The sequence below is a fragment of the Aquila chrysaetos genome, chromosome 3, assembly GCF_900496995.4.
Source record: "Aquila chrysaetos chrysaetos chromosome 3, bAquChr1.4, whole genome shotgun sequence".
NCBI classification, from domain to species: domain Eukaryota; kingdom Metazoa; phylum Chordata; class Aves; order Accipitriformes; family Accipitridae; genus Aquila; species Aquila chrysaetos.
This window is the reverse complement of record NC_044006.1, coordinates 50,120,822-50,143,245: the sequence shown is the minus strand read 5'-3', so window position 1 is coordinate 50,143,245 and position 22,424 is coordinate 50,120,822. Positions and strand designations below refer to the sequence as shown.

Sequence of the window (22,424 nt, the reverse complement as noted above, 5' to 3'; positions counted from 1 at the left end):
ACTTGTGTAACTGTTAGTCCTCAGAAGAAAATTACTGTCTTAATAATAAGATCAAACAAATTTGCAAGAATTTACTTGCAAGCCGGGGAGAGGCTGGTTGTATAAAGCAAGGCTGACACCTGCCGGCTCTTTCTCTTGGACACAAGTGTATTTTCTACATGCAGGACACGTCCAGCTTTATTTAAAATTGTCTTTTTAATTCTCTCTGCATCAGGAGAGTTTTGGTTTTCTAGCATCGTCCCCTATTTCTTATTTTATCCTTTTTTCTGCAGGTTGTGAACAATTCTTCTATAGGGCTTATAGCTCATATTACAAAACATAAGCATATCCTTAGTAAAAACATGCTCAGAACTGGGGCTTCCAATTCTAACTTCCCAGATTGCTCATTCATAAAGTTTGACATTCAGGACAAATTCAGTGGTGCAAATTGGCTAGTTAGGCATGCTGATGGACTCTCTGCTTCGAGAGTGAATAAGGCTTTTTATATTCCTTTTAAAATACCCTTTGCGATTTTTTGAGGCAGAGAATGAATGAATATGTAACAAATAATCTCTTCCAGGCAGAGCTTATGTCTTATTAAGCATCATGCATATGGCCAGTGCTTAAAAATACCATAAATAAATCCAGCAATAGGACACGCATAAATCCTGTATGATGCCTATTCTCCCGACACTTGCAAGGGCACAGCAAAATCATGGGGGAACTGCAGGTGCACTGCAGCGCTGGTAATTCCTGAAAGCGTTGTGCCTGTCAGCTCTCAAGGGCAGACGGAAAGTCTCAGTGTCATGGAAAGGATTTCTCCAATGACAAGTAGTTTGTACGTCTCCTTTGTGGGGTATAGCACAAACTCCCTCTGTTTAGTTTTGTAGCTAATGTGAGAGAAAGAGAGCAGAGCTTTAACTGCCCTCCCTTCTGCTCCACTTTCCTTTGAAAAGTGTTCTGCTGCTGGCATTATTAACTCTGAAACTCCCTATACAGCTGTGGACTGCGAGGACTGGCTCTCCTATGCAACCATGGAAGAGGCACAAAGGTTTCCTTGTGACCACTCGTTCTTTTTGTGTCCCCACAAAAGGCCAGTCACAATGTAGTATGCTGTTAATAGCTGAAGCGCAAGATGTGGTAATGTAAATGAAGCCTGAGCAGCTGAAGCTAAGGTTTGGGGGAAACTGGGGCCTAAATGACTGTGCTTTATCTTTCTTATTGAGTCACTGCCACATGACTCTTTTGGCTTAATCCCTTCATAGCATTTTATGCAGAGGCACTCCGTTCAGATGTTTAAACACAAATTCATTATATGCCATGTATGCTCAGATGTCCTTGCACGTGAATATGACTTTGTTATTACTCTGTCCTCAAGTGTATATTTCACTATTTCACCTGTCCATGTGAATACCAAGGTGTTTTGGTAAAGTGCTTCATTGCAAGACTGTACTTCCCACTCCTTGAGCTAACAGTATGCTCTTCTCATTAGCATGTATGAAACCACACTTTTTGGTTTAATAAGGGGTTATTAAGAATCTGCGAAATATCAATGTAGAAGCAAAGAACCTGAGCATCATTGAAGCTGTGCATGCAGTAGAGATGCAAAGAGCTCTGGCTTTTCAAAGAGAGGAGAGGCACCAAAGAGATGGGGGGGGGGGGGGGCTGAGAAATGTGTGCATGGCGTGAATGTCCCTTCTGTTTGTTAGCTCTGCAGCGGTGTCAAAGAAGCTCCTATCTGTGACAGGCAGACCTGACAGACAGCATTGTTTTTGCTGGTTTTATTCCTGCTTCATCTTCCATTTGATGGAAGCTCCCAGTGTCAGGATAAAGTAGGACTAAGTAAGTGGTCTCATGGGTCCTGCTCTTCCAGGGCTCAGGAGTCCAGGATGTAGGTACTACATGTAATTCACATTTTGCTGGCAGGGACTCAGATGAAAGTGAAAGGCAAGATATTTTTGCTAGGATGAAGGCAAGCCACTGTGAAGATTTGTACCTATTTCTAGATACAAAATACGTGGCCCTCCATAGAGTTCCTAATTTGTGCACTTTTCTGTGACAGCTTGCCAAGGTGAGGGAACAGTAGTGGTACAGGCTGATGCTATAGAGGCTGTGGAAAAAGAAGGTAAGGAGAAAGTCAGTCTTGTTGGTGCTGTGCAAAAATCCCAGTAAGTTCATCATCTGCCGTTGCAGAACTGTACCGTTTAGGACACCTGACAACCTCACCATGCTGGTTATTATTTTCGGCAGAGAATTTCTGTTCCTTACCTGACACATGCTGTTAGTCTGGATGTCTGTGACCCTAAAGTGGAGAGCTACTGGACAGAAGCATCTGGGGTGACAAGAACCGCAGTAGGTTATTATTATTATTACAGGAGTGTGAGCATGTGAGGCTAACATGGTCTTACATCACTGAAATTGTAGTTCTTATTGCAAGGAATCATATACAGCAAGGAATAAATATGGTGGGAAGCATTTTCATCACCAGCCAAAGAAAAGGATGTTCCAATTCTCAATTTCTAGTGTAAATTAGTTTTCTACATCTCTCACATGCCCTTGAAAACCCCACACCACAAGTTGTCCCTGCCCACCTCCCCACCCCCCGAGAAGAATGTCTCTTGAGAGCAATTTCCTGAGAAAGCCTGTATATAACTATGTGTAAAGCTGGAGGATCACTAAAGACACAGGAGCATATGGGAGTTCTCTAGTTCCAAGTTTCTGCAGCCTTTCTTCCACTTGGTGACCCTTGAGAATTGGGCTAGAGCAGGCAGAAATATTAACTTTGAAGAAATTCATCCAGCACTGTGTTCTGCATTAGCAGTTCATAATTAATAGTTTTGAATTCTGTATCCCAGAGCAGTTCATAATTGCATTTTTCTGTTTGCACCTCCATGTCAGCACATCCTGTGTTCCTTCAGAAAAGCAAATATTTTGAAGCAAGCATTACAGATGCTGATACCTCTCAGTTACTCACAGAAAAGTAGCCATCAAGTTACTCTCCACAGGGGTTCCTGAACTCACAGCATCACAGAGTGGCTGAGCTTGGGAGGAACGTCTGGACACTGCCTTGTCCAAGCCACTGCTCAAAGCAGGGTCAGCTGGAGCAGGTTGCTCAGGCCACGTCCACTCGGGTTTTGAATATCTCCAAGGATGGAGACTTCATGACCTCTCTGTTCCAGTGTTTGACAACCCTCACCATAAAAAAAAAGGTTTTCTTTGTGTTAAAAATGCAAATTTTTGCATTTCAGTTTGTGCCTCACTGCCTCGTATCCTGCCACTGGGCACTACTGAGAAGAGTCTGGCTCTTTCTTCTTTACTCACCCCTGTCAGGTATTTATGCACGTTGATAAGATTCCAATGAGCCATCTCTTCTTTAGGCTGAGCAGCCCCAGTTCTTGCAGTGTAAAGCAGGCAGACTGGGAAATCAGGACATCTGAAATCAGTTCTGGAACTGACAACTTTGAGCAAATCAGAGTGAAATTCTGTGTCCTGTCTCTAGAGTAGAAGCACAGAAATCATGACCCAGAAGGAAGATAGGCTAAAGTAGCTTCAAGACACTTATGTGCTCCTTTAACCTTGGATTGCCCTGGGGTCTGGTGAAAGCTCTAGTGTAATCTGTTCAGCTCAAACTGTGGTTCCTCTGCAGTGTCCTATGGGGATATGGAATAGGATTGCATGAAATAGAAATGTCATGGCTGAAATAGCCGTAATGGTGTTCCTCTTGTCCCTGCTCCAAACTGTAGCGTGCTCCTTACACAAGACCTTGAGAAAGGATGTTAGGAACAAGGCTTATTGCGTCCTTTCATAGTGACTCTCCTAAAGAAACCTTACTGGGTGTGAGGGATTTTTAGGGCCCCTTTAGGCCTCCACATTGCTTTTGCATGGGCAAGAGTGAGGATTAAGCTTTTCTATTTGATCCCTGTAAGTCTCAGGTATAAGAGAGAGACTTGTCCCTAAATTGTAAGCTTTTTGGATTGAGCTTGTATTTTGGGTTGGGTTTGAACTTTATTTCATGCACTGGGCCTAGCAGAGAGGAGCCCAGTTTTTTTCTGGGGATTCCTACCAGTGCTGGAGAGTAAATAATTAGGACAAATGATTAAAAATCACAGTACCTGACATTGTATTAGGTTGTTTTACTTTTCCAGAGTGGAAAGGGCAGGGGACTCATTTTTGCTACGGTGACTTCTGGTTGTGAGGACACCTTCCAGAAATGTCACTGCAGTGGCAATGTAAGTCCAGACTTCTGGAAACTTTCCCTTAAGAGCTCTCCATTCTTGACAAAGTGGTAATGCTTCCCTCCCCACGCTCCTTGTTCCAAGCTGGAGTTGCATCTCATCGTCCTGGTAATTTTGATGCAAGTTGTCTTAGCAGCTGCTGAGTTAAAGGAGTGGTAAGAGAGTTACATAGTCTTTTAGCTTCTTCTTGTTGGGATACTTTTTGGTCTTTTTACTAAATGACTATTCCTTAAGTTGGTTTACTTTACACAGAACAGCACAATACCAAGGGCCTTTAAAACTTTTGTAAAGCGGTACACTTCAGCACCTGGAGTTTGATTATATGAGAATTAATTAAAGATCAGTATACAGGTGGTGACAAAATCAGGATTTGTCCTTGACCTAGTGACATGTCTCTTCCCCTTCACTTTTTAACAATAATACAGCTACCATATTAAATGTTACACTTTCATACAGTTACTCAATATTTGTCAATATTTGCATTGTTATTCAAATCATATGTCCTACTCATGTATTCATGCAGCAGTTAAAATTGCGATTGCTGGATTATAGCAGCTTTTATCATCATAACTGAATTTTTTACTTTGATTTAACTCAAAAACTTTAGTGCTCCATTAATGTATGGTACATTGGATATAAGACAGATGATGAGATTTGAATGAGCTCGTATCTCTTGATCTTTTCATCTCTATGCGTATGCGTGGGATAGAAATATGGTCTTGAGGGCAACAAAAGTTGGAAAGATAATGGAGAGTAAAAGAGTATTTGGAACTATTGATTTAAATATTGGGGAAGGAAAATGTTTATAAATGAAACTATCCTTAAAACCCAATGGTATTGAAAAGACAATAAACACTGACAGCAAAAAAGAAATAATTGATAATACAACAATTTTGGAGTTGGGATTTTGATCTTGCAACAAATAATTTCATTCATTTCCAGTTTAATCAGAAGAAATAATTTTCTTAAGTGGCACTGCAGATAGGTCTTGGTTCTTCATCTATGAAGGAATTCTCTGCCTTCCCTGAGGGTGGAGTTAAAATTCAAATGGTAAATTAGTATCTATGTGAACTAAGACCACTTTGGATTTTTTTTTTTTTTTTAAGCCTAAAAAATCATGGACAGAATGGGAGAATCTGTAAATACTAGTAAAAATACTTCAGCTCTGCAAATCAGAGATGACAAGTGCTGTCTCATCTCTCCATGATGATTATAAGCTACACTAAAAATGATCAAACTGTAATTATATTACCTGTCTGAAAAATTGTCAGAATTATCATACAGGAAAATAAGATTGGTTTACATCTTTCCTCGCTAAGATTTTTCACTAGCCTGTAACAATTTGGAAGGCCAACTTTACCCGTGTTCTCTCTCTTTTCTCAGATTTCATGTTTTAGCTTTTATACTTTTAACTCTTGGGATGAAATCAAGTGACCCTCCTGTACTTTGCTTAAGTCCTCCTCTCCACTGGACAGTGACTAGACTGAGTTTAGTGACTAGATCACTTCTAATACAAGGTAGCAGTAAGAATACAGCAGTTATGGAGAAAGGTTTTAAAACAAGCCACTTAGTCTCCCCTAAATAATGTTTCCTTTTCCTAAAGGCAGGCAGACCTACCTTCTTCAACCCCCACCAGCCAATATCTGCTTAAACGTACCTACATATTTCTAGCTGCCTTTTCCTGGTAAAGAGATATTAACTTTCCATGTGTTCAGAATTGCTTTATCTCCTGCATTCATGGAGGACAATTTGTGGGCTCCCTGGCAGGCTGAGGCAGTCCTCCTAGGGCTAGTGAACCTCCTCTCACCCAAGTGTTTACCAGGAGGTGCCTTGTCTTCTCACTGACCGTCCGCCTTGCTTGTTGTCCAAACACCATATTGTTCAACCCCCCATAATCACAGCGGAAGTGTCTTGTACTTAATGCCCATATTAAATGTGTACAAATCAGGGCAGTATTAACAGTTTATTGCAGTGCATTGTCAGTTTGGTCAATACAAGTCATTCAGATAAACCAGATTTTTCTAAAAGATCAGGCTTACCCACCCCAAAGTCTACTGATTTCTTTTCAAGACATGCCCTAAGAGTCTGTTTTAAAATTCAAGGAGTAAAGATGACTCCTTATTTAATTTGTCCTCTTCCGGTGAGCCAGTGTGTAGTACACAGCTGGCACACCTATAAGCAATTTCTTCAGTGCTCTCGTTCTGATTTTTTCAGGCTTCTCTCAGCGATATTAGGACAGCCTTCATTTCCAGGTTATTCTTTTGGGGTTTTGTACTGAGCTCATGACCAAAGCACCAGAGTGACATGCAGTAGAGCACGGAGCAGCACGAGGAACAGCTGGTGCATGTTTGTTCTCTCACCCTCTCCTCGGGGGGACGAGTGTGCACAGCCGAATGTTTTCCTTGGAATTATTTTTAATACTGTGCTAATAAGAGAGGGTAAAAGCGATGTGCTTGGTGTTCAGAGTATGGGCAGTGAGACTGGTTATGTTCTTATTTTCTTGCTTACCCCAAGCATTGAAAAAGCCTCCAGGAAATACCTGTCTACTTCACAGACAGGCTTTACTCTTTGTAGAGAATACGTTATGGATATTATCTCTTTGCTGCTCTAGGGAGGAAAAAGCTGTTGTTTGTTTGGGTTTTTTTAGTAGAATAATCTGAAGGAAAGCTCAAAAAAAATTGAATTTCTCTGTCTCCAGATCCATAGATGGCTATTTTTCCAAGGAAAGTGGATGCTCCTAAATACAGAGAAATAGCGCTGCTATTTCAGTGAAGCCAATGACAATTAGGCTTATCTATAGTACAGCCTCTGTGTCTGGAACAAGATGAAAATTGGACAGGAAGCAGCAGTGAGAATTGTGCTTTTGGAAATGAACTTTGGAGCCATTACATATTGTCCATGGCATCCTGTTTGGAGCAGTAGAAATGAACCAGAATGAGATTACTGTCATTTTATTCTCAGATACTTCTTTCTGTCAAAGGATATTTTCTAAGCTAAACCTTGTCTTTAATCAGGCAAAATTTGATTCCATTGTCCTTACATTTTATCACTATGACAACACAACATGAAATGGCTTTTTGGGCTGGCTATCACCAACTGCTTCCCCCATCATGTCCAGTGACCAGCCTCCGTTACGGACTTGTCACTCCCCTGAGTGCAGGGTCCAGTGCCTCCCATTGCCTCCGGCAATGCTAGCGTAGCTCTGTGAAGGAGTCTGTGATGAGTCAGAATAATACCATGGACATTTTGACATGTTTATACTTCCACAGCTACTGGGGCACACCAAAGGACCTGCCAGTCTAGAGTATGAGCGTGGAACACATATCTCCAGGAGCTGTGTCACTCCTCATGCCATGAAGGCTCCTGGCTCACAGGGGCCGGGGTGTTACACTAGCTAGCTCGAGTATGAGGAGCAGCCCCTCCACGGCAGCTGAGGCTTCACAGCTCAGCACTTACCTACAGTTTTAGGCAAGGCGGTGCAGTCTGAGAGAAGCTGTGCCGCTGCAGACATGCTGCTGTCATCGCCAGTGATAGGCAGGTGGTGCCTACCCGAGCTGTAGTCGTGCCTCCGTGTTGACTTACCCCTCGAGTCTTCAGTTTTCCCAATGTCCTCTCTCACCAGAGGAGGCTGCTGTGCTCTGGGTGCGCAGCGCTGAGCCAACGCAGGCTGGCCTCATTTTACTTACTCCTTAACGAATCTGCTAGTAAACTGATGTTTCTATTCTAGAAGGGTAATAATGATTCTTTCTGGAGTGAAACTTTATCCGTAGCAGAATAATTACAGTGAATTATCTGGGGGTACTGTTCCAAGGCAGCAGTTCCCAGGCACTTGCTTTGAAGAATGTACCTCTGCAAATGTGAGAAGGACGATTTCTGACAATCCACTATTGATTACAGAAAATTGTTGAGTTCTAGTTTCACCCTCAGACATTTGTCTCTCTGCTGTCTTGTTTTGGAAGATGAAGCTTCACCGAAACCAAACAGTAGGTCTTATTGATATCGACTCTATTTTACCTAACAGCTCATTTACCCCCTTCCTCTCTGAATGCCTCCCTCCCTTTCCTTTCCTTGCTGCTGCTGGCAAGCTAATTAGGCTGCTCCCTCAAGAAAAATTCATCCAAGGCCATAATAGCCATATCAGATGGAAGCTAGGATAAAACTCTCCACAGTATAGCCTTATAAGTGCCTCTCAGCTTGTCATAATGTTTCCCTGCCTGCTTTCGTTTTATTCCTCACTTTGTAGGGAGAATTCTCTCATCCTGTGTTCTATGAAAGTATTAAGTAAATTAATTAAAAGAAATTATGATGTGTGTTTCCTGAAATATGCCCTTTTATTTCCTTTTATCCCTCTTATTTTTATGTTTTAGGTGCCAAATCTCAAGCTTTGTCCAAAAAAACCCACATTGTATATTTCTATATCTTTCCTTTTGTAAATCCTTAACCTTCTGTTAGACTAATATATTAAAATTCTTCAGACACAGGGTAGCAATGTTCATAATCTCCAGTTCATTATCTTAATTAGATCTGTTTTATATTATCCCACAGTTTATTCTCATTACTTTAAAGGTGATCAGCCTTAGAAGGGAATGTGAGCAGAATTTAGTGAATTCTATTGTGGCAACATTTCTATGATCTGGCTTCGGATCTTTCAGGTGCAATAATGATAATGCTGCTGGTGCAGTTAATTAAAAATTGCATTTGAATGGTATGAATATTCATTTTGGGGAATGAACACAGGATTAACTCAAGGGGGGGTAAAATGTCTGCAATGGCCCAAGGATGTGAAGTGAACCTGGATCCCCATTAAAACACAAATGAATAATTAAAAATTATGGAAATTCAAAATCCTCCCACCCTGCAAACTATTAGCAAAGTATTGCCTGGGTCGAGCCTGTCTCCTAAGATGGCAACAGACATTAATGTTCATCCTTCAGTAACAAATTATATGACATATACTTGACATACAGCTCTGCCCAGGAGCTAATACACAGTGCTAAATCTTCATTAAATAATTAAGAAGGGCTACTGGCTTTTTAAAATTCTCAGGTTAAAGTGCTATACCTGTAAGATCCAGGTTACTTTTAATAGCTTTCTGTGGAAGATCAAAATTGCTTTCCCAGAAAGTGATTGTGACATCCAGGATGCTGTTGGGGAGGATACAGACAAGAAGAACTGCTGAGACCTTTGAAAATGAAGCTCTCTATACCCAAATCGTCTCTCTGGCAAAACCCAGGACTTTAATATTCTGGGCAAGAATGTTGAAAATGTATCTTTCCTTTGTCTTGTGAATAGCACCACTGAAAATATCAAAGTGGTGCCTGGTTTGTTTTTTTTTCCCCAAATTTATTTGTTGTCATTTTTTCTGAACAAAGGAAACATCAAATAATGAACAGCTTTTTAAAAAGCTTATCTGGTACTGCAGGATGCTTAAAAAAAATGAGACTACAAACTAGAGATAAAGCCTCTTTGGTGTAGGAACGTTATGTGAAGTTTAATGGGCATTTGCCAGAGAATATTTTGCCGGCTGTTAGCTAGTTGCCAAGGGGACTCACAGGATGCATGTTCTAGAATAAAATGCTGTGCGAATAAACTGGGGTCAGTTAAGGTGATTTGCATGGTGCTTTGGACTGGAGCACCGGGGGCCAGGCTTGCTGTGCAGTCAGAGATAAGTGCACTGATGTGTGTCCTCTCTTTCCTCAACCCTGCATGTAAGTCCTTCTTATGCAAGACACTTCTAGTTTTGGGTCTGCACTAGACATCTGCCTGGGAAAGGTCAAATCCACTCATCGCTTATTCCATGCAACACAGAATTTGGCCTTCCTTGTGCAAGGGAGAAACAGAAATGTTGTGTCTTAGTGGGGCAAGCTGTATCACCAAATAAAGGAAAAGGGGCTTTTCACAGTGAGAACCCCTTCCTCCTGTCCTCCTAAGTAAGGAAAGATAAAAGTAGAAGGATTGTGCTGACTCTCACGTTTTCTTGTTTATGCTGAAGAGGAGATATGGTTAGCCTTTCTTTAGGGAGGATGTAGCAGGGACATGGAGTCAGATTCTTTTTATAGTGGAGATCTCCCAACTAAGCTGCTCCTCTTTGACCCAGTGGGGTAGGAGAAGGGAGTTCTGTACTTGGCCTTACAGTTGTTTGTATTCAAGAGGGCATCTTTTTGCTAGTCCCATGTGGGTCCTTTGGAATTGAGCTATAATTTGAAAATGGTATCATAAGAATAAATAAAGGAAAGATTGAAAAGTAACAAAAAGCTACTATCAATATTTAATCTGATTTTTATTAGCAGCATTATTTTCTGTATATTAGGCTGGAGAAATGTAATAAATAAGTCAGGGTCATTGTGTCTGGATACAGCATACATAAAAGCAAAAAATCTCTTCGTTTAACTTAAGGGACACATTAAGTTTCCTAACCATTGGTGTGTAGTGTCATTGAAGATGCTGTAGGGTCTGTGTGCCTGATAGGTCTGATATGGGTACCACAGTGGATCTAACCCCTCTAGAGCTGCAACTGATTGATTCACTCTGGATTGTCTTTGACATCTTAGTCCTTATACAGAGAAACTATCTGGGTGTTAGGACACTCAGCCCTTTCTGAAATCAGATTCCTCAACATCTAAATACTAGCAGAGAGTCACTTAAGAAAATCTCTACCATAGCACATTAGTGCAAATGTATGCCACATGCAAACTCCACTGAGCAGAGTAACATGAGGGCTTAATTTGGCCTGCTAATTAGACTTGAGAAGGAGACTGTGGCCAGGCAGCAGCTGTGGGAGGAAAGAATGAACAAACTCAGACTTTTTGTTCATCTGGTTGTGCTTTTCATCCTTGTTTAGCTATCTGGCAATTACTGTGCATATGGTTGTGTTGTTCTTTATCCTGCAAGTGAATGCAGATAGTGAGGAACCGCTGTTTCTTTCCTCCCCCATGGTTTCACCCCACTGTGAAGGCCAGGCTTAAGGTGATAGGGTACCTGGCCTTGCACTAGTACCAACTGTTTACCTTGGGCTTTCTTTGGAGGAGTAATCGCATTAATTTATTCATGAAATGTCACAGTGCTCAGTTCTGAGGAGAGGCGTGTGCTTGCCTTTTGTACTGTGCTTCTGTTTTGTATATTTTTGTGGAGTCCATGTGTCTACTGCCTGATAGTTAATCCCACTGATAGTGTGATTTAATAAGAGGAAAGAATGATATGGCTGCATCCTGCCCATTATGCCCTTAGGAAGGAGAGTTTTATTTGCTGTCAGATGTCACTGATGGAGCATTTGGCTTCCTTTCATCAAGTGACAATTGCAGTTTTAAGAGTACAGTACAGAGTGCCACTTTAAAGCCAAACATCTCAATTCACAAGTGAGGGAAGGATAAAGTTGTGCAGCTGGAGGATGCTATTTCTTCTCGGCAGCTGTCATTGAAAAGGCATGTGAATTCTCTAGATGTCAGGTGTCATAAATGCTCCATCCAGAGTTTGTCACGTGCCTCGTAATATCATGTGAAGTGTTGGAAAGAAGTTTCTGCACACATTAAAATTCTTCTCTAGACAAGCTTGCCCTGGGATTTGCTATACTGAAGTTTTAGGAAATGAGGAATTAATATAAGAGAGATCTGCAGTGAACTCTCCATGTTTTACCAGAGTCACACAGCCTTTTTATGTCACTCAGATCAAAATGTGTGACTTTGGTAGGAAAAATGTCCATGACAAGTCCTCTGCCCTTGCCACAACAACCAAATCCTTAGATATACTTACAAGGCGACACCTGTACCTTCTAAGGACAGATGCATGTATGCAGTGTTGGCCATGAATTCAAATGGAGGAAAAGCAGTATTCCAAAATAGGACAAGACCTTACACTAGGAAAATGTTATATTGTATGCCCTCTGTATACTCTACTAAGAGTTCTCAAAGTTTTCCTTATACGCCCCTTTCCCTTTTCTCCCCCTTCTTCACTGGGAGCAACTTCATCACTGGGATAGAAGAAAAGAATAGCTGAAGCCATGAAGAGCATCCAGATCTTTTCACTTGATTTGCACTCCTGTCTTCTACCAGGTCCTTGCTTGGAGGACTGCAATGGTTCAGAGAGCTGATGTGTGGATGTGGCTGGGAGCTCTAGCTATATGAAGGATCCCAGGTCCCAGGTGTGTGATTGGTACTTTACCCCACTGTGGAGTGGTTCCCAAGTTTGCATATAGTTTGGTCTTCAGAAAGTAGATGGGTGCTGAGTTGCGCTCATTTTGCCCCTCTCTTTCTAGAATGTATTCGATGTGATCTGTGCTTGACAGCCACTGCACTATCCATGTATAGGAGTACTTCCTATGAGTCAGTGAAGAGAAACATGAATTTAGGAATTGTTAGGTCTGATGCCTGGTGACAGCTGGGGCCAGGAAAAGGTGAGGTTTGAATCTTACTTAGTGATCTGTTTGGCCTTGGACTCTGGTGTTAACATACAAGTTTTCTGTAATGTCCTGTTCCTTTTTGGTTGTCACTGGTTGCCTTTCTCTGCCTATCAGTTATGTCAACTATTGAAATTAGAGCGTCTTTTCCTGTTCCAGCTGGCAGTTGCCAAAGCTATGTGAAACAGAACTGAATATACAGAAGAACACTTTCATTTGTTGTTATGTCAAGTGAAGATGTAACACTAGAAACATAGGGGTGTTTATTGATGCAGGGGCCACTAGGCACTGAGTGCTAGAATTCTGCTCAAAGGAAGCAAACCAGATGGGAAGAGAAGAGAAATCCCCACCTGCCAAGTGTCTCATCATTATACGTGAGTCTAGAGAATAAGAAGTAGTATCTTCTTCCAGTCTGTTAGTACCTCTGCACAGGAAATTGTTTGATAACATGTGCCTGTGGTTCATTTAATTGAGTTTTAGATGAAGATTATGAAAAAGTTGCATACAATGTGCCTCACTGCATTGAGTTCATATCAGATTTTGTGAGGTAAGGAGTACTAGGCTCCAGTACACTGGTCTCCCTTCTGTGCTCATGATCATGGGAGATTTAAAGAGTTTAGATCAAGGCCCACAAGGAGTGTGAGCTATGGAAGTACCAATAACATCTTACTCATTTTGCATTGCAGATGGCAAGTCTGTGCATATTGTGGATGACTGGAGTAATCATCTGCATGGAAGTCTCCTGAGGAAAACTCGTTATTTCACTTCATGTCTCAACAGGATACAACTGGTTCATGGTTGCACATAGAGACTTATTTTGGATGTTTCCAAAGGCTGTTCTATACCTTATAAATCTTAATATAGTTGTAATGCTTGATAAATACTGCATTTAGATTTGAGCATAAGATTTGTTTCCCAATTTGTATGAACGGTAAAGAAATACTCTGACCGCTTGACCACATATCTGGTCTTACAATTTTCTGTGATACATTTGTATTGTATGCTGAGCAAAATGTGACTTTTAAGATGAAAGCATGGTTTCATTTTCATAGAAGAGTGACAACGACAGATAGAAAGGGATACAGAAATGTCAATCTTTAGAATATAATGAGAACAGGCTACATTTGTATTATTTCCTGTGCTTAAGTTTCATTACAGTAATTTTCCCACTGAATACATTGCATAGTATGCTATTTCCTCTTCTCATTACCATCTTTGTCATGGAGAGGAGGTTATGGAATCTTAATGATTCAGTTATTTAAACCTTTTTGATAGTCTCTGTATTTTGAATGACCTCTCTGTTTCACCTCTTCCCTAAGGTTACTGAACGTGAGAATAGGAGTTGATTTCAAATCAAATTACTCAATAAGGAAAAGGGCAAGGTAGTTCAGATCGTTATTACCACAATTACAGAGATTACAGCAAGAATGAGGAAAAAAAAAAAAGAAAAAGCACAATCTGAATCTTCACTAGCTTTCCACTACAAAGCAGAGCAAACAATAGTAATTATTGTATGTGAGTCTGATGCAAAGCTCACTGGAAATCACAGATCCCCACATACCAGTGCTAAGAGATTGTTCAGGCTTCAGACACTATCAAATCAGGTGTAGTTCTGGATTTGGGGTGAAAAAATCACAGTCCAAACCATGGATAATCACTGACACTGTGATCTTTAAAAGTTTTGCCATCTTGAAAAATGTACAAATGTGATTGGTCATGTCCCTTTGAAATATTTCAGGAACGATAATTTATGAGACTTCTTTTTATTCAAATGAGAGGAGAAGAACAGATCCCTCTACATTAGGATCCAAGGTGCTGGCCAGTGACACGGATTGAAATGGGCTGCAGACTGCTTGGGATCCATAGTCCTGGGGGGAAAATTCGTATGTGAAAAATACTTAGTGAAAAACAAACATTTGTGTCAAGATGCAAAGTATGTTGCCACACAGTGTGACTGAATGGACTCTGCCAGCCAAGTAACTCTCACCATTTAAAGGCATGACTGAGTACTCTGTGATGCTTCACAGACATCTGAGATACTCAACCAAGAACATTAAATGATAAAAGCAGAGATTAAGGATTCAGTACTTTCCGGTATCATTAAGACCCTGAATGTGTTCACTGACCATTCTAAATGGTAAATACACTTCACAGGCATATGACCTGTACTTTCTATAAAGCTTGTTTTCCTACAGTGGGCAGGAAGATTGCATGAAAGACTCATGGAAAGTGCACAAAGAACAAATACAGGCAAAGGATTTACCTGCAAAGAATTTTTAGAGTGCAGGGATGCTGTATTTACTCACATTCTCCAATCTTCATCTGAATAAATAAAGTGGTGTCATGGGACATGCTGCAATACTGATAATGAGTTTTGTACTCATTCACCCTGAGAAGTTTCAACAGATATAGTTTGCCTATCAAATGGATTTAAAATTGTATTGTCACTGCCTTGCTTTCTGCACTGATTATTTTTGTATTGCAGCTCCATGCCTCAATAGACACTTTGATTTTCTATATCTGCCACTTTGTTCACGAGTCTCCCTATAATCTGTAATATGAAACCCTTCGTTTTAATACTAAAACTCAACATGTGCTCCTACAATGATTATTAACTTAGGGATATGGCAGCCAAAACGATATTTTTCTTTCTGTTCTCTGGGTTTTTTTGTGTATGTTGGGTGGTAGGCAACAATCCACTTAGTTCAAGAGCTCAGCTTAGTGAAGGAAGCATTTCAGATGTTGTGGGTACAGCTGCAGACATTTCCACGGGTTTGATTACCATGCTGCACACAGCTATAATAATAAACCTCGGCTACCGTTGGCTTAGCTATTATTTTAAATTCATAAGATCTGAATCCTAACTTTCAGCATAAAGTATGGCTGCAATTTAACAAGTCTTTTAAGCATGTAGTCCATTTTAAACACATTACCTTAAGAATGAGTGTTAAATGTTTTGCAGGACTGAGGTTTTAAGACTTGGTCCAGTACACTATAGTCTGATTTTTATCAGAAGTGAATCAACCTCCTTACAATTCTGGATGTTTATTCTTCTTTTTCTTACACTATTTGAAGTTATTTCAAACAGGTTCAGTGCAGTTTCCTAAAGAAAGGAGGCTAATGAAATCATTGCTGGATTAATATGTGTGTGGATACATGTGTGTTTTACCGTTCCCTTCACTCATCTCCTTATAACCACTGAATTTCTTGGCCTATTCCAGCCAGTCTGAGAGAAAAACAGTAGTCTCAAAGATAAATTTCCAAACACTTTATGAAATATGTAGCTGGGCGGAGGCAGAAAGAAGTGTTTTCCTCTTGGCCCAAGGAAGGGCTGCAGTGTGACCATAGCCCTGATGCTGGAAAACATACCAAAGAACCCAATTATAGGACCCAAATCTGCAGGACATTGTCTATACTGTTGCTTTTTTCTGTTGTTTAATTGGGTTCTAGGGATGACTACAGTTTCTTTTGGAAGGTGTTGGGGTGGTGATGGTAGGTGTTTTCCATTTAGAGACTCCTAATAAAAACAAGACTATCTGAAGTTATTTCAGTCCAGTATGAAGAAATATATCAGCGGACTGTGCCTACAATATTCTAATTTCTGGAAATAAATACTTTTACAGGGATGAGAAGTGATAGGGACAAGGAATAAAAAGAGGCAAAGGTAAAATTCGGCTAGGAGAGTTAATTCACAGAATGAAGTTTGGGGTTTGTTTCTTGCTGTGTCGGTTTGTTACTTAGTTCTTTTCATTTAAGAATTTCATAATACTTTATAAAGGTTAATTATACCTCTTATCTTATGCCACAATTCTGACTTCCAGCCTGTCTTCTACTCTGTCAATAAGAAAACTAAAGTACAGGGAGATTAAGTAGATGATTGAAGGCTCGGCTGCACGTATCTGGTTATACGTCCAGAGCACAGTGCTCTGAACAAGCCTACTTGGGTACCAGAAGCACCACAGTCATTCTGGTAAAATGGTCTTTCTGAGATGAAATTACCCTCAGCAAGTGACTTGAAAGTGTAGTATATATTATAGATACATCCTCAGTCAGGATGTGGATAGTCTCTGATTCCAGTATTTATACCTCAGGTGACACCCTGGAATTTTGCCATTTATCTAAAAGAAGACCAAATTTCACTTTTAATCTATCAGAATACACTGGTTTATTGTGCTGGTCCCTGGATATAGGCTTTTAAATATGTACAGTATAAGAAACCTAACACAACCCTAACTCTTTCTTTAAAGAAATGTGATATGTGAAGAAAGAATCCCATACACTGAAATGGAAACATAAAACAGAAACCATATTTTTCACATTTTAATTCTTTTTGGGGTGTGCTAGCACCACAATAACCTAATACAAATTTTAAAACTAATTAGAGCATATTGTTTATTTGTAGGCAGAAGAACCATTCACATTTCTCTTTGAGTTCACTCGGTGTTCTGATTTCCATATGCTTCCGAGCATCTACTGAAACACCAGAGAATTAAGTTTTAATATCAGGCAAACATATTCATGTCCATTAAAGCAAAACTGTATACACTAGTCCTCTTTATGGATTCCTTTAAAGTAGGAGCTTTAAAAATTCCTAACAAGAAGACTAGAAAACAAGAAGGATATCAAAGTATCACTTAGAAGAAAGATTTTCTTTTCCAAATTCATATAAGGAAGTGGCATTTATAATTGTTAATCCTTTATTTCCCTTCCCCCTAACTAAACTCAGTCATCTATTTAACTCACACTTCAGGATTTGCATTTAAGCTTCATGGTAATAATAATAATCAAGTGAGATAGATTAAATTAATATCCTTGCAGATACAATTGGTTTAATAACTGCCATTTCCATTCCCTTTTTATCTGCATTATCACAATTCGATAACATACTACAGTAAACCAATGCCTCAATGAACTTCTCTCTGTGCCCAGCATGGAGAGATTAGGATTTCTAATTTTATTGCTCAGATTGTCATATCTTGCCTTATATAGCACCTTTTATTGCAAAAGGAAACCAGGTGCTTTGATATAAAAAGGAATGGCATTTCTCAGAGTTGATATGTATGTACTTCTGGGGTGGACCAGAGACCTTTATCATAGCCACCAGCAATATCATACAACCATTAAAACAGAATGCCCAGAGAAACTGGATCGGGATGTAATAGATTTGCTGGGATCTCAGGGCTTCCAGGACACACAGGACGTACACAAATGCAGATACATGAATACTCATGTATATTCAGGGGTTTTGATACTTATACACCCTCACTGAGAGCTGCTCTGCTTTTATAGCCTGAGTATTTGGGCTTTAGGTGGATAGAATACAGATGGTATGCAGAGGACAAATCTGTTTTTTAACCTAGGGCCACTGAGCAGGACCATGAGGCTCCTATTGCAACCATTGCCAACAAACTGCAGCCTCCATGCATTCTCTGTGCTGGAGTTACTGGATTCAAGTGAGGACATGTCCCACACTCTTCAAGATGATCTGTATTAGGTGTCACAAAGAGCTTTTCTGTGTTATCTTTTATATTTCTCAGTGCAAACCAAACACCAGTTATATACATATGTATATACCCTTATTTTGGGTTTCTTTGTGTGTTTGTTTGTTTTGGGTTTTTTTCCCCTTGCATAACTGATTTCTATCAGGCCCATCCACTTTCTGCAGGATGTGAGGACCCAACTAGGATGTCCTTCTCAGCAGAAAGGACAGATATCTGTGGGAGTTGTGCAGTAGTAATTGTGTTGGGTCAGCAATCTATTAACACTGGCAGTTTAAGCCACCGTGTCCGCAATTGTCCTCTGTATGTTTACAGAAAAGATTAATATATACACATACAAACCTTTCAAGCCCATGTGTGGGCTGGTTAATAGTTTACCAAGTGTTATCAGCTAGCTTAGTCCTCCCACTTATCCTTGCTCCTGCTGCCGAGTGTGCCTGGCGCAATTTTTAGTGGAAGGGTTATTCATTATGTGAATAGCTAGTGCTTTGGTCCTCAGGGCCATTCCAGGTGCACTAGAAGGGAACAAGCCATTTGAAGGTAAGAATTTCAATCCCTCACTCCATCCCAGACTTCTGCATGACCTTGGTCAAATCTTTTATACCTGGCTTTTCATGTATAGTCAAGCTCAGATCTGAAGACTGGCTCTGGGAGCAGAGTTGACAAATCTGAGTTAGGCACCAAATGTATGGGGAAATTTAAGCCCCTCAGACAGGGATTCCTTTTGTTTATGCCTCCATGTCAACTCATTAGAACAGATAATTAAATCCTTTTCTTCTTTGAAGGTACAGAGAAAGGATAGGGAGAGCAATAGTGCCCATCTTTTATATAGTGGTTGAGAGGTGAAAGCTTTCCATCAGGGAGTAGAAGACCAGGGTAAACACATTTTGTAGGTGTTTATAACTCTTTGTCTTGACAAAGCATAGCCAAGACCCAAAATAAGTGGGAAAGTAAAATTCATATAGAAGGCTGAACACACTGTGGTTTTCTTGTCATTAATTTCAATAGTTTTTCGTATGAGCACAATGTCACAATTTATTACTTTTGGTGTAAATAGGCTTTTTTTATTCAGCAGTAAGAGGGAGGGGGCATACAAAAATTACATACGAAAGCATTACTTTTTATACTAATATGATTCCAGAAACATTTGAATGTTGCTGTGCTCATACACTCTTCTGAAATAGCTTTTGTTTCATCAAGGCCCAGAAGAAGAGCTCTCCTGAGTTAGCTCTGACAGGCTATTTAACTCTGCAGAGCTCTGTGACAGCTGAAGCTAAACACATTCAGCCTTTGCAAAAGAGCTTGAGCATACAAATAATGAAAGAAATGGAAAACAAAGAAGATTTGTAAAAAAAAAAAATCCACCTTTTAGGATTTTTTTTAAAGGATCATTAATATTGTGGTTAAGGTTTCTCAGGACTTCTCGATCTTTCTCTGCCAGACCCTCTTTCCTGTTTTAGGGGGTTTTTTTGCTACTTTTGTTAGAGTGTTGCTTGTAAAATCCATTTTTAAGTATCTCCTCCTCCTGTCCTTCCTCTGTGTTGTTTCTATTCTCCATCCCTTCTTTAATTTGATGCTTGAAATTATTAAGAGTTAATGGCTCAGGCAGTGACTTCCGTTATTTTGCTGGGGAGAAGCCGTACAAGGCCCTGAGGACTCATTTCTATCTCTCAGGCAGGGTCTCTTTTTGCATAAATTTATTCCATGTTGAAAATAACAGCCATAAAGAGAGTGTCCTAGTTTCAGCTGGAATAGAGTTAACTGTCTTCCTAGTAGCTGGTACGGTGCTATGTTTTGAGTTCAGTATGAGAAGAATGTTGATAACACCGATGTTTTCAGTTGCTGCTAGCAGTGTTTAGACTAATGTCAAGGATTTTTCAGCTTCTCATGCCCAGCCAGCGAGAAAGCTGGAGGGGCACAAGAAGTTGGCACAGGACACAGCCAGGGCACCTGACCCAAACTGGCCAACGGGGTATTCCATACCATGGGACATCCCATCTAGTATAGGAACTGGGAAGTGGGGGCAGGGAGTCGCCGCTCGGGGACTAGCTGGGTGCCGGTCGGTGGGTGGTGAGCAATTACACTGTGCATCATTTGTACATTCCAATCCTTTCATTATTGCTGTTGTCATTTTATTAGTGTTATCATTATCATTATTCGTTTCTTCTTTTCTGTTCTATTAAACTGTTCTTATCTCAACCCGTGGATTTGCTTCTTTTCCCGATTTTCTCCCCCATCCCACTGGGTGGGGGGGGGGTGAGTGAGCGGCTGCGTGGTGCTTAGTTGCTGGCTGGGGTTAAACCACGACAGAGAGTTCATAAATTAATGAGAATTCATGAGTCTACTGAAAAATATTCTGTAGGCCATCACACAAGACCAAAAATTAGAATATGAATCTCTCTGCAAATTGGTGATTGACCCCAGAATAAACACCAGGAATCTCTATTACTGGCTCCCTTCGGGATCAAATGCCACACTTATTTGCTAAAATAAGTTCTATGAATACATCTTGACTTTACATGTGTTTCAAAACTTTAAGAAATAAAAATATTCAAATTTGAGAGAAAAAATAATATAACAGAATTACATTGGACACTGAATTTCTGCTGTCCTAACAGTGTGTGGCTTAGACAAGTTATACTGTCCCCAAAAGGTAATAATTTAATATATATCCATTGCTTCACAATGTGTGATCATTCAAGGTAATACAAGTTCACAAAATGAGGAATGGCTTGATTCATAGCTCAAATTTTTCCTGAAGAGGTTTAAAACCATATGCTCCTCTCATTTGATCCCATGTGAACCTATTGATCTATATATAGCCTTCTTTGAGCCTTAGTGGCCTGAGAACATCAAGTGAGTCAATATGAAAATTATTTTGATTTGGATGACACTCTTTGGGGACTTGGCTAAATGAATTTCCTATGTATTTGACATGGCCTAAGAGGAAGAATATTTGGACACTTATTGTGGATCATCTAGTGCAAGGAAACTACTTACATGTCGTAACTTGATCGCAGACCTGAGCTTTTTGATTTGGAAACAATCACAGACCTCACTGAAATTACTGGGCGTGACAATCACTGTCTCTTAAGGTAAATGAGAACAGTTAAGTGACAGCAGGTATTAAGCAGCAACTGACACAATGGGATTGCTACTACGAACACTGACAGCAAATCCCAGCAGCCCCAAATTTCTAGAAAGCAGTCTCAGGCCTAAGGATCTAATGAATAGAGCAGACAATCAGCAGCCAGGAGAAAAACAAGCAGAAAGGACCAGAAAAACAGGAGACAGATATGTGTGGCATGACTGGAGGAAAGCCAAAGGGGAAAAAAGCAGCTTTTGGGGCAGAATGATTGTTAAAAAGACAGATTTAGAATGCTGAAAGAAAAAAAAAAAATTACATTCTATTGCTTGTTCCTGCTGTATCAGAGATTTATGCTTGTTCCTGGTAAAGAAAATGGGTTGTACCAGAGCAATCACAGACTCTGTCATCAATTTATCCCCCTAACGAAACAATTGAGAAAACCCCAAATATCTGGTTAACTACTTGGATAAGAAGAATAAGGATATAAAAGAGAGAACAATATTTCCAGCTGTGGAATTTGCTAGATAGGCAGTGAAGTGTGTTGTTCAGCTGAGTTTTGCATAAGAAATACATTTATGTTGCATTTCTAATGCAAATTGCCTGTATTTTACATGGACAGAATGAATCCTTGCTGGCTTGATCTTCAGCTTTTCAAATCAATAGAAAGACTCTAATGTATTTTCAATAGACTTTGGAGCAGGCCCTTCCTCCCATGCACTCAAAATGACTTACAATCAATTTATGGCAAGAATCCACTTCAGAAAGCCTGAAAACTACGAATATGCAGTTTCATGGGGAAGCTAGCATCAGTTGCCTAAAAATAGACTCAATTTCAATATACTGATCCAGATGCCCGCCTGTGAAGAATTTACTCCCTGTGCATATGCTATCTAGCTTTTAGTGGTATGAACAAAAGAGGCAGAAGACTATGTTTAAGGAAGAGATGACAAGTGCCTCTTTTTATCAAATGTTCTCTGCACCAAAATGGAAATACTCGAGTTCATTTTGATGACATGTTATTTCTTCCCCCGCAGTAACTTGTCAGGCGACTGATACCAGAATTGTTATAGAGAAATGGATCAGCCACTTACATTCATACAGATGGGTCTGTAAAGAAACTTTTTATATGGTCTGTTCTAATGCAGTGGTGCCTTTTTTTTTTTTTTTTTCCTGGCTATATCTGTCCTTTAGGATTTGGGAGTATTTTGCAGCTCCTGGCTGTGGAGGCACCC

The 22,424-nt window shown here is 40.1% G+C and overlaps 1 protein-coding gene across 2 annotated transcripts in view; it reads left to right on the top strand.

The window, feature by feature from the left end:
• Window positions 1-2,228: 2,228 nt before the first annotated feature.
• The window catches only part of NXPH1 (neurexophilin 1), a 232,004-nt gene continuing 211,808 nt past the window's right edge, over window positions 2,229-22,424 (top strand). Inside the window, exons 1-2 of one of the 2 annotated variants that reach the window (XM_041122687.1) lie at window positions 2,229-2,331; window positions 12,263-12,351. The gene's annotated coding sequence lies outside the window, so the exon portion shown is untranslated. Of the gene's footprint in view, window positions 2,332-12,262; window positions 12,352-18,566; window positions 18,645-22,424 lie in introns of those variants that run through there. The other variant, XM_030010053.2, reaches the window with a different exon arrangement.